The following is a 14,037-nucleotide window of genomic DNA, read 5'->3' as shown; positions in this document are numbered from 1 at the left end:
TATTCTGTACTAAAGAACTAATAGGTTAGCCAAAGTTACAATACCCAATTTGTACTAGAGTATGCATTTCTAGAAGCAGATGTGCTGACTGGCTGACTGAATCCTTCATTTAAGGGGTATATATGTACACCCACAGTACAGTTCCCACACACATGAGCATATTTAAAGATATATTAGCTATTAGCAGTTGTTCTTTCTCTATAGACTCCCCAGACATTACATCATGGCGTGACGTTCCTTTTTTTTTTCAGTAAGTTCTACCTTGCTGTGGCAGACTGGGACTTCCACCTGTCCTGTATTATCTGCTTGCCTTTACCTTGAGACATATTAAACCCCAGTAAAATGGGTACATTAACTCTTAGTACACACCCTTAGATTCTTTGTAGCTGATTCAGCATTGTCATCTGCCAAACACGATGACTTAAATTTGTTCACCACAACACAAGACAAATGGCAGAAAGTGGACCTGGAGCAGAAGAAAAATATTGCTGAACAATTTAAACTTTAATCAAATGTTGCTAAATAACTCTGACTCAAGAAAGTGGGGAGTTATTGAGAGATGGAATATGTATCAGATTGGTAAAATACTTATTACTATATTTTCTTAAACAAACATTATTTAACATTTATATTACATGTTAATATAAAAATTAATTACATTAATTTTCAATTAGTCCATTGATTTACTATATGATGATGATCTGTGTGTGTGTGCCTGTGTGTGCGTGTGATCAGAAACAGAAGAGTAGTATAATAGAACAGCACAGTGCAGGGAGTCATGAAATGGGGACTGCATACAGATGAAATCCCCTGTTAAAGTCAGAGAGGTCAAAAGGAGTTTGCATAATAAAAAGTCTGCAATACAAAATTTTGCATGGCTTAATGACATTTATGTGACACGAACATTATCACACTGAAGAGTGTTAACAAAGCAGCACATGAAAGAAAGGGACTATCTTTAGCATGTAATGAGTGTCTGTCACTGGGGAAGGTGCAAGAAAAGGGTAAGAATAATCTGACAAGATTATTCACTTATTTATGCAGTCAGAAAAACAATTTTGATACAATTTTGATATATAAAATGTATCAGGCATTATGGTAGATGTTGATGATACAAGACAAAGGAAACCCCCTGCCACAGAATTATAATTGAGTTGATAAAAGGTTATAGAGAGGTCCTAGAAGTGACTGGAAGGACCACACTAAGAAGTAATGGCAGGGAGCACAGGATAGGACTGAGGTGGCCCTGAGGCTGCTAGCTATGGCCCTGCCATAGTGTGTGAAGATCTCTGAATATAGAAGCTTACAATGGAGTCCCTAAGTGCAGTTTCCCATTTGACCCTCAGTCCTATAGGGGACTTCAGTGGGCAGGTTGGGAGAGTCAGCTTGGGGCCCCTTACTGATTTAGACATCACAGTGGTCAAACAACCTAAGGTTTGAGTTTTATGAACTACAAAAAAGGAATTTTGAGACAGCGAAGCAAGAAGTTTTAAAATCACTTTTGAAAACTTTTCCCAGAATCTTTCTGCCTTAATATGCTGACAGCATCAAAACCAGTATTACTGAGTGATGACTGATGACATTGTTGATTTTCCCTGGCTAGCTTAACCTGAGATAGAAAAGGCAATGAAAATCTTTGTAAATACATTCAGGAGTCCTGTTTAGGAAATTACTTGTTTCATTTATTAAGTATGTTGTGATAGATCCACAATATGACAGCAGCTAACTCTAACAACACTTACTAGAAAACAAAACTAAAATGCATTTTTGACCCTGACAGCAAACTCACAGAAAGTCAAGGAGATTATGACAGTAAGACAAAGTGATCAGGCTGACAGGAAACCAAAAGCAGGACTAAAGTGAAGAGTTCTGTGCAACTCTAAAATTCCTGTGTTGTCACGCACTGGGGACCATCTGGCCACACCATGTTTTTCCACCTTCTTCCAAAGTCCTCCTAAACTCTGCTTTCCATCCATCCAGTATTTAATGCATTATATCCAATATTTAATACAAACTCATAGCGTTTGGCTATTCTTATTTTACATAATGCTCAGTTTCCCACTAAAACAATTATTGTGGGAACCCTTCTCTGTGCCTTACTTTGTTCATAGGTAAAATAAGCAGTCAAGGAAGGGATTATCTCTATAGGCCAGCTCCACACTTCTAGAATAATGGAAGACTAAAATACTGAAAGGGAATAAGAAAATTAAATGAGTGTTTGCTAAAGGACTTCGTAGTCAATATCGTTTAAAGATATAAAAATTTACATAAGAACTACTTTTACCTGGTGATTTAATATTGTTACAAATGTGCATGTGAGTCAGGAGAAATATAGAAATGTGTTGTGTGTACTACCTTTTGTTGTTGTACTGGAAGATAAAGTGTTAAGCTCCTGATCTCATTAAAGTACAAAGACTCTTTGGAAATAAATCACATGGCTACTATCTTTTGGCCATGAGACTAAAATGAATGGATGGCAAAGCTGATCTCCCATCAAGTAGTCTTCTTGTTAAAGTGTGATCCTTAGAAGTGGCATTGACATTTACCAAGGTCATCATAATTGTATGAATTAAATGCTTGAAAAGTTATACTGAGTCTGTATTCTCAAAGCATGCACATTCAACAATTTTCAGGTCAAACTACTTAGTCTATTTGTCACCAACTGAGATCTAAACAGTTGACTAAGGAATCAAATGATTTGCCCAACTGAGTTCACTGAGATATGTGAAACATCCAAATGTGATCGTTAGCTTGATAAGCAAATCCATTCCCTGCTCCTTGATTTACGAAATGGTAATTAAAGAGTAATAATGCTGCTTTGGACCAACTCCCTTTCTACAGCTATATAAGCCCTATACTATACTATCAGGTATTCGGTATATACTAAGTCAAAAATAAATTCTGATCAAGAATATATTTGAGTTATGGCCTACCATAGTACAAATGTTAACATGATTTTTCATTTGCTTGAATTACCTTAAGTACATAGCACAGTTTGAACATTGTGAAACCTGACCCGAACTCTCTTAACCTGGAATTTCCATTTCTTTTAAATCCCACCCTTCCGCTTCCAACAATGTGGGGTTATTTGCCAAACCAGCATATTTTCATTATAGCTATAAAGTTGTCTACCTATATTATAGAGGAAACTATTAATATTTCATTTTCCTGAATACATTTTGTGAGACTGAAGAGACCTGTGTAAACTCCCCTACGAATCTGGCAAGCTGCTTTTAGCTAATAAAGAAGCATGAAACAGTAAAGAACCACTACTAACAAACTACTTAAAAATTATCTGTAGTTAGGGTAAGTCCATGCACTGCATCATTTTAAGGAACTTGAAACATACTTGGTAATTTTGATTATGCCTGAAATGAATTATTTATACAGGTTGCATAATCCATTTACTAGTCTATCTGATTTGCTGTTAGCGCGCTCTTTAATGTCATCTGTGTTTACAATGAAAGTGCTGCCACTGAAGTGCTTTGCTCGTGTTAATTGATAAAAGCTAAATACTTCCCATTATCCTAATTCTTTGAAAAATAACATACTGACATATCAAATTAATTTAACTTTAAATAATGTATTGCCTAGATATTAAATATATGAAAACATGGTTTAAGCTTGTAGTACTTTATTTGCTCCATTGCTAACAATAAATCTAATACACTAAGTTAATATTATGAAAATAAGATATTATATGTCAAAAGCATTTAACAAATGGTAAAGAGAAGATAGAGTTAGGACTCTCATCTGAATTATAATAAAATAGGAAAGATGTGACAGCTTTATGCTGATTTTCCCTCTCACCAAATAGCCGAGAGAAAAAAAACTATAATGAAAATGTTGTAATTTTAAAAATTGCCTAGAGTAAAATACGATGGTAGTAGTGATTTTTATTTTTTATAAAGAAAGCCACAGAAAATGAATTTTTATTTCCAAACAAAAGCAAAGGGTTTCAAATAAAACAAAAAGTACATATGTGTATTTATAATAATTTCTATTAAATTTCAAATATATTACCTTAATACTAATAAAAAACAGTTTTAGGTTGTTGCAATATATAATTTTTTATATATGAGATTACAAAGGTAAGGAAATGACTACATTAATAAAAGATAGTCTGGACATTAAGTAAAAAACAGTCTTAATCTGTCAAAATATGTATTTAATCCTCTTCACTATCCATAGACTGAACATATATCTCAAGCTTTTCTTTTTATGACTAAAACGACTAATACATTAAAAAAAGTTTAATTTATTGTCTTGCTCAGTATCCTACTAACCATTACAAACATAAAGAGAAAAAAGGAAGAAAGTATTGTGCACAGGAGACAAAGTTGGATGCAGTGGTCTCCATTAAAAACCTACGTTTGAATCTTAATGTTTGCACTAAAGGAAAAACAAATGGTCTTGCTTTGGCATCTCTCATAGAGCAGCCTTACATGGTTCTCATTTGCCTTGTTTCATCCTTCACTTGGACAGGAACCTCTTAACTGTTTTCTTTCATACTTTTTTTTCTCTTGCTTCCACCCCAGCACGCGCGCCTGTGCACACACTCACACACACACACACACACACACTCTTTTTCATGCAGTCCCTTCAGTAAAGGCTACCATAGTTATCTCATGCAGACGTCTGCCCATGGATGATAGGAAATGCTGATTGAGAAAGGTTTTATCTACTTTTCATCCAAAATATGTGAGCCATTAAGGAAATTATAGAAAGCAGCAACAATATACTCTGGTTTTATTCAGAACCTTTCCCTTGCCAATTATTAAAAGGATGATATTTTTAGCCAAAGAAAGCAAAATGCATCTGCAGCAGCTGGTTTCCAAGGAAACAGAATAATTTAAAACCATGTGGAACTCTGCTCTCTAATTTTCATCAATTCCCCTTCATTCTTGGAGGTAGATTTACTTGGAATTTATAATTTTCAAAAACTATAACTGCCTTAATTTATTTTCTTTAACACATTTCAGGCGAAGAATATCTGGTCTTACATATCACCTTAAATTCCAGTCTAAGGAATGGATTAATTTCTACCATCATTTTGTTTTGAAAACAAGATCAGAAGAATCCATGAATAATTAGAAACATGGCAATATTTTAGTATCATAAGATTTTTGAAATCCAGAAATAGTTCAAAATAAATCATGCAAGAGTATTTGCTTGGGTCAATATGACACTTAAGTGTGTAAACATAACTATGTTCAGCACATTTAGGAAATTAAAGATAGTTCTCCATTCATTTAGATAATCTTTACCCAATATTCAGTAGTTTTTTTCCCCCTCTTTTTTCAATTTTGCAAGAACTGTTATGTTTTTGTCTGTTCTTCAAAGACAAAATCCATCTCCTTTCTCAAACAAAAACAAAAAGCAAACACAAGACCAAAAAAATCCTTAGAAATTGTACATGTTCGTTCCTATTAGTTTGTGAATCATTCAAAAGGAGTATTTTTAAAATATATGAACAAGTCATTTACATCATTGAAAGACTTTGTTTTATTATTATAATCAACAAGTATTAATTGATGGTCAATGTCTTCAAGTCAGTAATGACCTTTTTTAAAATAAGCTCCATTTTAATGAGTTTCCCCATCCTTAATTGACCTATATTTATGAATTAAAATCACTATAATATTAAATGGACTTGGAGTAAAATTATTTTTCATGTCTTTACTGTAAGTGTGTCATTGAGTTTATACATTTATCCTTATTATTTACCCTCTTATAAATAAAAGACAATATTAAGAGAGAGAAGCAACTGGTAAAGTAAAACCTTAACTTTTGAGCTGTTAAAAAATATTGTCCTAGGGATATTACCAACAATATAAATACTGTGATGGAATTCTTATCTAGATATATTTGATTGATAAAGGAAACTACCAATGAAACTTGCCTAATAAGATGCTATTTTTTACAGCAGTGTTTAATCCTTCAAAAACAGGTTTCTAAGCTTTGAAAATGGAAACGGCTCCATACATGTTGATAAAGACAGTTGTTTAATTATCATATGAGCTTACAATTCATTAAACAAAATGATATAGCTACTCAACAGCATGAGGTTTATCAAGAGGAGTGAGTTAAAAAATGCATACAAATCATTCATGCTAAATTAGTGCTAAAAGAGTCTACAACCTGCAAAAATTATTTTCCTAAACCATTTCTTGTGTTGTAACTATTAAACACCATGTGAAATTTTATACTGTATATTCAGAGAAAGCTCCATTTTCTCAGGACCTGTGAATTTTACCGAGCTTTCTTCAACCTTCCTTTGATTTCCAATAACATAAACTTGAATAAAAACAAACGATAAAAGACACATGATGACTCATCTTATCCATTAACTTTGCTTCTGTAACACTTGCTAGAAAGTTATCCAGGATAAGACATGCCTCTGGTGTTTTTATCAGCTAAGGATTTTGCAGGGAGAGAGAACAGCTCATTGCAAAGCTTCCTCAAGTAATGAGAGGGACACACTTTCAAGGAAATGTCTTATAGAATAATTTCTATATCATAAAATTGTCTCAGTAGGAATTGAGAAGCATTCTCTTTTGAAGAAAAATAATTTTTTTCCTTCTCTTTTGCTCTTACCTGTAAATATGGTTTCTGTACTTCGGCTCCGTCAGAACAGACTGAAGAGTTCTCTCCTCCCTAGTCTACCCATCAAGCAGCAGCCAACCAATAACAAAAGCCAGATCCTGGCATTCTCTAGCTCATGCTCCCTGTCTGCTTTCATCCCTTGTTCCCTCCCACCCCCACTCTTAGGAGACAAATCCTTGCAGCTGGAGAGAGGCAGGGAGAGGAGAAAAGGAACATGGAGAGGAAAGGAATAAAGAGATGAAAGATATTTCAAAGAATAGCTCCAAACTATGGAAAATATCTGCAGGGGAACTCGGCTGAAGTAAAAATGTCTTGCTTTGGCTGTAGGAAAATCAATGCTTTACCCACCTGAAATCAAAGCAAAATAACGTAAAGCTTAGGTACCTTGCTTATTTTTCAGTTCCCACTGATTTTTTTTCAGTGAAAAAAATGATCTTCTTATTGTACATTTTGATATGTAGATAGAAGAGGTTGAGACTGAACATCAAGATAACATTATGCACATTCAGTTTGCAAAGAGATAAAATTAAAATGAATCAAGACCCTTTATATTGATGCATAATACTATTTGCATTTCAACCTCTGTTGGGCACTGTTTTCATTAAAAACCAGTTTCAGAGCCTAGTCAGTATGAAAAAGATATTTCATCCGGAGTATTAGAATATTTAAATATTTCAAAGTTATGTGGCTTGCATTTCTTCATATATCTTAAATACGGGCATCAATTTCTCTATGTGAATTATGGAACTTGTTAAAAATTAAAAAGGAGTCAGCCATTCGGTTGCCATGTCTCAAAGTGACTAATTGAATTCCAATATTATTCTAATAACCTTGGGCAAAATCATTTCAATTCTGAACTAAGAGGCATAAAAAGGACAACTGAGGAAAATATCCTTAGACTTCTTTAAGGCAACAAAGCAAATCTGTCCACAGCTTAAAGGAAGCTGGTCTAGGACTGACGAAGAATTTAAACCATATACAGATTGAATTCTTACAAAATATAATACAGATCATGGCTCTTTATGATAAAAAGTGCTATTAATTGAGCTTTCACTAGGTGAGGGTCTGAAAAAGTTTCCGTGGGAGGGTATAAATTAAACAATGAATGTTTTCTCCACCGTACAGATATTTATAGGCTTTGCTATTCAATTTCTTAAATCAGTAATGTGTCCTCATGGAAATAAGACCAAAGGGAGAAAAAAAGAGAAGTGACAAGAAAGTATTCTTCAACTCCAAGAACAACTGGAATGAGGGCAAATCACTGGTAGCCCAGAAATAACTATGGAAAGTTTTTAGGGGTGTAAATCTTGTTAGGAAGGGAGTGGCTGTCAATTAAAATTGACTTTAGAAAGAAGGGTACTGATTTTACTTTGTGTGCTCGGTTATTTGGGGTAGCTCTGCTGGAGATAAAGAGAAGGTTAAATTATCCCTGATTCCCACTTCAAGTCCTCTCCTGCGGAGGATGCTTTCCAAGCTTCTGTGGTCCTACTGCTAGGAATAGCTGGAGGAATCCCTAGGTTAGCATTTCTTAATGTGGGATTTGGGGCCCATCTGCATCAGAAAGGAATTGGGACGATTTTGAGGAGTGGTAGTCCAGATGCATCCACAATTATGTAGTTCAGAAACAAGAAGCCCCGTGCAAGGAGCCAGATCGTCAAAGATAAAAGACCTTCAAATATATTAATGTTTAAGCTGAAGGATCAGTGGAAATATTTCATGTCTCTGGTCTCATAAAATGATTAAAGCATATCAAGGGATTAAAAATATAAAAAATCATTTTTTTATTCCAACCTTCACTAAGGAAGTCATTAAAGGATTCCTAAATTGCCTTTTGAAATTGAGATTTAGAAGCATCAAGTCAAAAGGTAATAAAGAGTATGAAGACTACCGCAGAGCTAACTGATCCACAGGAAAAAGCAGATCAGGAAAACTTGTCGTCAATCACCCAAATGCTTGTAAGAACTCAAGGGTAAAATTTGGTGCAACTGGCCCAAGTATTTTACATGTTGCTATAAATTACCCTGGTGCCAGGAGACCATCAGTGTGGTCTCTACCCATCTGAGAACACCATGATAATCATTGGACAGTAAGAGATGCTCAAAAGTATTTAATAAAAAAACTTAGGGACCGATGCAACTAACTTCATTAGCTGCTTGTGGAATATTAACAATGTAATTCAAAAAGTATGAATTCACAAATATTTATTGAGTATTTTTTTCATGAAAAATACTGTCCTTGGTATTAAAATACAGTAAAGAAGACCAAGTCTCTGACTTTATGGAGCTCCTACGCTAATTGAGGCAAATTATATCTTTTATATATACATGTATGGTCTACACCGTAGAACTGGAGTGTTGAAGTAGGCAATGTGTAGAGACCCAAATTAAACAATGGATGTACTTCCTGCCCTTGAGATGCACCCTTGAGATGCATCCCAGCAGAATGCATGACAAAGAGGAGGATCATGGATTATAGCAATAACTGGAATAACTATGGGAACAAAGGTGACAACATATTTTTGTGAGAAAAAAATGTGCCTTGTGATCTCTTTGTTAAAGAGCTTTAAGAGTCTAAATTTTTATGTGGGTAAGTGATAATTTTAAAAAATTATTTCCAACACTATCACAAAATATAGAAGAGGACTGTGAAAAATGATGTATCAAAAATAAATAATTTGCTTAGTGATAAGATGCTCTGGATAAAAATAAAATTGATAACATGGTTTCCTCAGGAATTCATGCTGAAAACAACTGCAAATAAGGTTGTTAGTTTTACAACAATTAAGCGAAGTTAATAAAATGTTCTTAAGGAACAGTAAAATAACTTGTGTTCTGATTCCATCCACATTTCCTGGAGAGTTCCATAATAAACAAAACTATGAAAACTTTACAGGTCAGCATTAATGAACAATAAGGTAGTAGTAGGTGATTTTCATTAGGGGTAGATATAAAGTTATAATTTAAGAACAAGTAATTTAAATATAAAATATGGTGATGTTGGAACATCAGCTGCAACTCAGGAGGAGATTGATATCATTTTGGTTACTAAAGACATTAGTTCTTGTTGCCAAAAATGCCCACAAACCTACCTGTCTTCTAGAAGCATAATAAATGAGAAATTTTTAAAAGAAGTGTGCATTTATTTTATACAAAATTGCAGTTTTTCTACACTTGAAATGCCACAGTAATTACTGGTTATCACATATCAAGAAAGACATAAAATAAACAGAAAGTAGATGGAGAAAGGCAAGTCAAGTGATCATTGGAATTAATAGGTTTCAAATGAGTTTGACCATGAGATTTGGTAACTTGAAACCTGTAAGAAAAAAATGGAAAAAGGACACAATCCAAGCCTTTAAAATATTGATTGTGGATAACGTAAAGAGAACTTCGTCACCAAACTGCAAGGCAGCTTGAGCACCTGAGAGGGAGATCATTTCATGATCAATAAAAACAAGTAATTGTTTCCACTTCCTTTCCTCCCAAACATTCCACATTTTAATTACCCAACATGCATAGGAAATTCATGATTTAGACTGGATTGGTTTCAAAATGATTTAAGGTTTATTTTTAAGATTTGAAAAATTTGGAGGAAGTGTATTTTATTTAATATTTAAATATGCAGAGCACAGCACAGTGATTGGCAAATAGTAAGTGTTCAATAAATGTGGAAAAGTATAAACCCACAGCAAGAGAGGAGTGGAGATGGGAGAAAATGTTGAGAAGAAAGAAGAAAACAAAAAGGAATGAAAGAGAGAGAGCATGTGCAAATCATGATAAATAATGATAAATTGATCTTGTCTTAGTGTTGGCTATCCTTTAGAATTTTATAGAATAAGCATTTCAAACTCTATGAGCAACGCCAACTTCTGGAACAAAGAGATGAAGTAAAGATCCTAGAAATAAACAAGAAGTAACAACCTCGTGAACCAGACCTGAAACCACTATCTCCTTTGGGATTCATCTAGCTAATGATTCTCTGTCCTGAATGTTCTGAGAAGAATAAAAGTAGAGGAAAGCAAAATACTGCCAAACTCCTTAGTAGGAAACAATTTGGCAGGTGATAGTGAGAGAGAGCCCAACTAACATGGAAATATGCAATGCATTTCTAAGATCCCTGCTGATTTTTTGGTTAGGTATCAGAGCCAAGAAGTTGAAAGGATGCTTGCATTTACGGCTGGTGAAGACTACAGAGAAAGCCTTTACTAAAGTGTGAGTTGGCTTTCCCCCAAACATTACATTACCCTTGAATGGAAAATTGATCGGATGACATATGGTGATAACATCTGCCACCCATGGATAAAGCCGTAGTGCCATGTGGGTGGTAATGGAAGCTGTAATAGTGAGGGTGGAGAATTTAATGACAGTATGTAACACTGAGGAAAGTAACAGCAATCTGAAAGAAAGGAACAATTGCTGTAAATCTTAGTGAAGGGTACTATAGGACTATACATCCTATTCTTCTGTAGTCATCTCAGAGGGAATGATGGAAATGAAACATGCTTTGTCATTTTATTCCCTCCAAGTTGATCTCCGCTGTAACTCCCAGGGAGGCATTTCTCCCAGATAGTGTTTGGGTAGGCACTCTTTCCTTATCAGTACATAGGTATTTATTACAAATCTGGCATGATCACAGGAAGAAATTGTACCAATTCAGGGTTATTTATATATTTAAAAGACAAAGATGAGGGCCAACACATTACCTCTAAAGGTTTCTTAAAAATATATTATTTAAATATGAATTTCTCGAAAGCAAAAGAAAACAAGTAGCAAAATAATTAATAACGTTTCATAAATGATATATGTTCATTTGTTTTGTCCTACTCATACAGGAAGATGTAGTACCTACAGCTACACCTTGCAAACAGAAGAGTTTTATTTGCAAAAAAGCAAAAAGAACAAGAAAAGTCTTGCCATGGTTATATGATAATGTGAGGTTTGGCCAAAGTTTCCCATGGAATTCAAATATTTGAAATGGTAGCAGGTGCCTTGAGAGACTTGGCCAGTAAAACATTTTCAGGTGAATTTTCTGTTTCTCAAAATGGCCTTAAAAATCCTAATAGGGTTTTTAAAAGTGTTCTTGATTAGTTCAAAGGTAGTTCTATGTTTCCTTAAATTTTGAAGAATAACATTTGGTTTTCCTCTTTGCTAAAGCAATAGAATCCAGCAGCTGGTTCACAGAGCAGCTCTGACACTCAGCATACCCTAAATTGACTCCTTAGGGCAATCCATGAGGGGAATGGAATGCCAGGGCCATTTGTTTTCACCCAGTTTAAACTTTTTTATTCATTCTAAACCAGTCCAGGTGAAATCACTGCATTTCCTTACCACTCACACACACAGAATTCTGAAGTGTTTTCACTCTCCCAGTTTTTCTCCCTGTCTCCATTTGCAGGAACAAAAATGACATCAAGATTTTAAGTTTTTATCTTACCAAAGAGGATGCTGTAACGTTGAGACTGGAGGGGAGGCGGCAGGGCACAATCGTTAAGAGAATGACACAGCCGTTGAGAAAAACAGGACATGACGAAGATGCGTTAGAACCTACTAGGCTCAAGATGGCGGAAGATTTGACTTCCCTAAACCCTGACCCTCATTATGCGCTCATTGCAATATATTAGCATACGCTAAACGACACACCCACAAGCACCATGACAGTTCCAAGGCTGACCAAAAAAGGCCAAAATTTGGGTGGTGGGGCTTCCCTGGTGGCGCAGTGGCTGAGAGTCCGCCTGCCGATGCAGGGGACACGGGTTTCTGCCCCGGTCCGGGAGGATCCCACGTGCCGCGGAGCGGCTGGGCCCCTGAGCCATGGCCTCTGAGCCTGCGCGTCTGGAGCCTGTGCTCCGCAACGGGAGAGGCCGCGACAGTGAGAGGCCCGCGAACCGCCAAAAAAAAAAAAAAAAAAAAAAAAAAAAAAAAAAAAAATTGGGTGGTGGCCCAATTCCTGGAAATCCCCGCCCCTTCTCCAAACTAGTTAGAATATTCCTCCCACTCATTAGCATATGAAAATACCCAGCCCATAAAAATTAACCACCCCATATTTCCCACTCTTGCCTTCTGAAACAGACTGCATTCTGCCTATGGAATGTGTATCTATCTAAATAAACTCGCTTTCACTTTACTACAGCTCGCTCTTTAATTCTTTCCTGCGCAAAGCCAGGGACCCTCACTTGGCAGCTTCTCCCAGGAACTCACGCGAGATCACACCCCTTTCTCCTGCTACGACGTGAGTACTATTATTTTTGTTATTGTTATTATTATTTTCTGATAAAGATCAGTCTGCAGTTGTGAACTTATTTGAAGCAAAGGATTAAGAATAAACGTAAGTTCGGGTTTCCCTAGTGGCGCAGTGGTTGAAAGTCCGCCTGCCAATGCAGGGGACGCGGGTTCGTGCCCTGGCCGCGAAGATCCCATATGCTGCGGAGCGGCTAGGCCCGTGAGCCATGGCCGCTGAGCCTGCGCGTCCGGAGCCTGTGCTCTGCAACGGGAGAGGCCACAGCAGTGAGAGGCCAGCGTACCGCAAAAAAAAGTAAACGTAAGTTTATAGAAGGATAAAAATGAATACTATTTTTGTCACCTAAGTATTTGAAGCAAATAGCATTCAGAGGCATATATAATTAGCATTGAAATGTCTCCGCATCCTACCTTTGTTTTGTGAATTTCAGGAAAAATTCTTCTGGATTAAGGTACATACACTCGCTTCAAGAGGAATAACAGAAGTTAAAATGTTTAAAGGCCTCTCGGATAAAAGAACTAGATATACCAGAGAAATCTTAGAGAAAACAGGAATAAAGGTAACTGTTGTCTCGTTGTGAAGATAAAAACACACCTTAAAATCATGGCAACAGGGTATAAATAAGCAAAGTCCTAGGCCATTATCAGTCTCCTGACCCTCCACCTGACATGGATCCCAGACTAACCTCTTGGTCCTCTTTGCTTTTGCCGTACTCATCTGGTTCAAACAATTATAAAAAGGGGTCTTTATCCTGCCTCTAACTTCTAGGCCTTTCCTTAAGGTAGGTTACCAAATGACTGTGCATGTTAAATATGGGCATTTTATGAGATCCTTAGTTCTAGATTCCTTCCTTTTCCCATTCCCTTCACTTGACTAGGAGGGTCCTGATATAATAAATCTGCCCATAGTTAGACAACACTCCTCATTTTTCTTTATTAATGTTTCTATCTGTGCACTTTCTTCCAACCAAAACAGGATCTTGGATTGGAAATTCTGAGAGTTCCTCTGGAAAACCTGATTAAAAAAAATCTTTTTTCTTCAGTCTGCCAAGGCACACATTTTATGAGCTTCCTAGATAATTGGGCCTGAGAAATAACTTTTTTGGCAAAGAGTAAATTGGTCTCAGGCCAATACTGGGCCTCTAGGAAAGGTTGCTTAAAAAGGAAATTCCAAGAGAGTTATAATGTCGGAGTG

At 35.9% G+C, this 14,037-nt stretch overlaps 1 protein-coding gene and 1 long non-coding RNA gene across 8 annotated transcripts in view; one reads left to right on the top strand and one right to left on the bottom strand.

Annotated features, from left to right (window-relative positions):
- CSRNP3 (cysteine and serine rich nuclear protein 3) overlaps window positions 1-12,153 on the bottom strand; it is a 189,224-nt gene extending 177,071 nt beyond the window's left edge. For 2 of the 4 annotated variants that reach the window (XM_079925138.1, XM_079925137.1), the window contains exon 1: window positions 12,040-12,153. The gene's annotated coding sequence lies outside the window, so the exon portion shown is untranslated. Of the gene's footprint in view, window positions 1-369; window positions 455-6,597; window positions 6,638-12,039 lie in introns of those variants that run through there. The other 2 variants (XM_079925139.1, XM_079925140.1) reach the window with 2 other exon arrangements.
- A 10-nt stretch (window positions 12,154-12,163) lies between these two features.
- Window positions 12,164-14,037, top strand: part of LOC307188256 — a 32,295-nt gene continuing 30,421 nt past the window's right edge. The window contains exons 1-3 of one of the 4 annotated variants that reach the window (XR_013828875.1): window positions 12,735-12,834; window positions 12,986-13,143; window positions 13,274-13,402. This is a non-coding gene — a long non-coding RNA (uncharacterized lncRNA). Of the gene's footprint in view, window positions 12,835-12,950; window positions 13,144-13,273; window positions 13,403-14,037 lie in introns of all 4 variants that reach the window. The other 3 variants (XR_013828876.1, XR_013828873.1, XR_013828874.1) reach the window with 3 other exon arrangements.

The sequence above is a fragment of the Stenella coeruleoalba genome (genome assembly GCF_951394435.1).
Source record: "Stenella coeruleoalba genome assembly, chromosome: 6".
NCBI classification, from domain to species: Eukaryota; Metazoa; Chordata; class Mammalia; order Artiodactyla; family Delphinidae; genus Stenella; species Stenella coeruleoalba.
The sequence above is the reverse complement of the archived record's forward strand: the minus strand, read 5'-3'. Positions and strand labels throughout refer to the sequence as shown.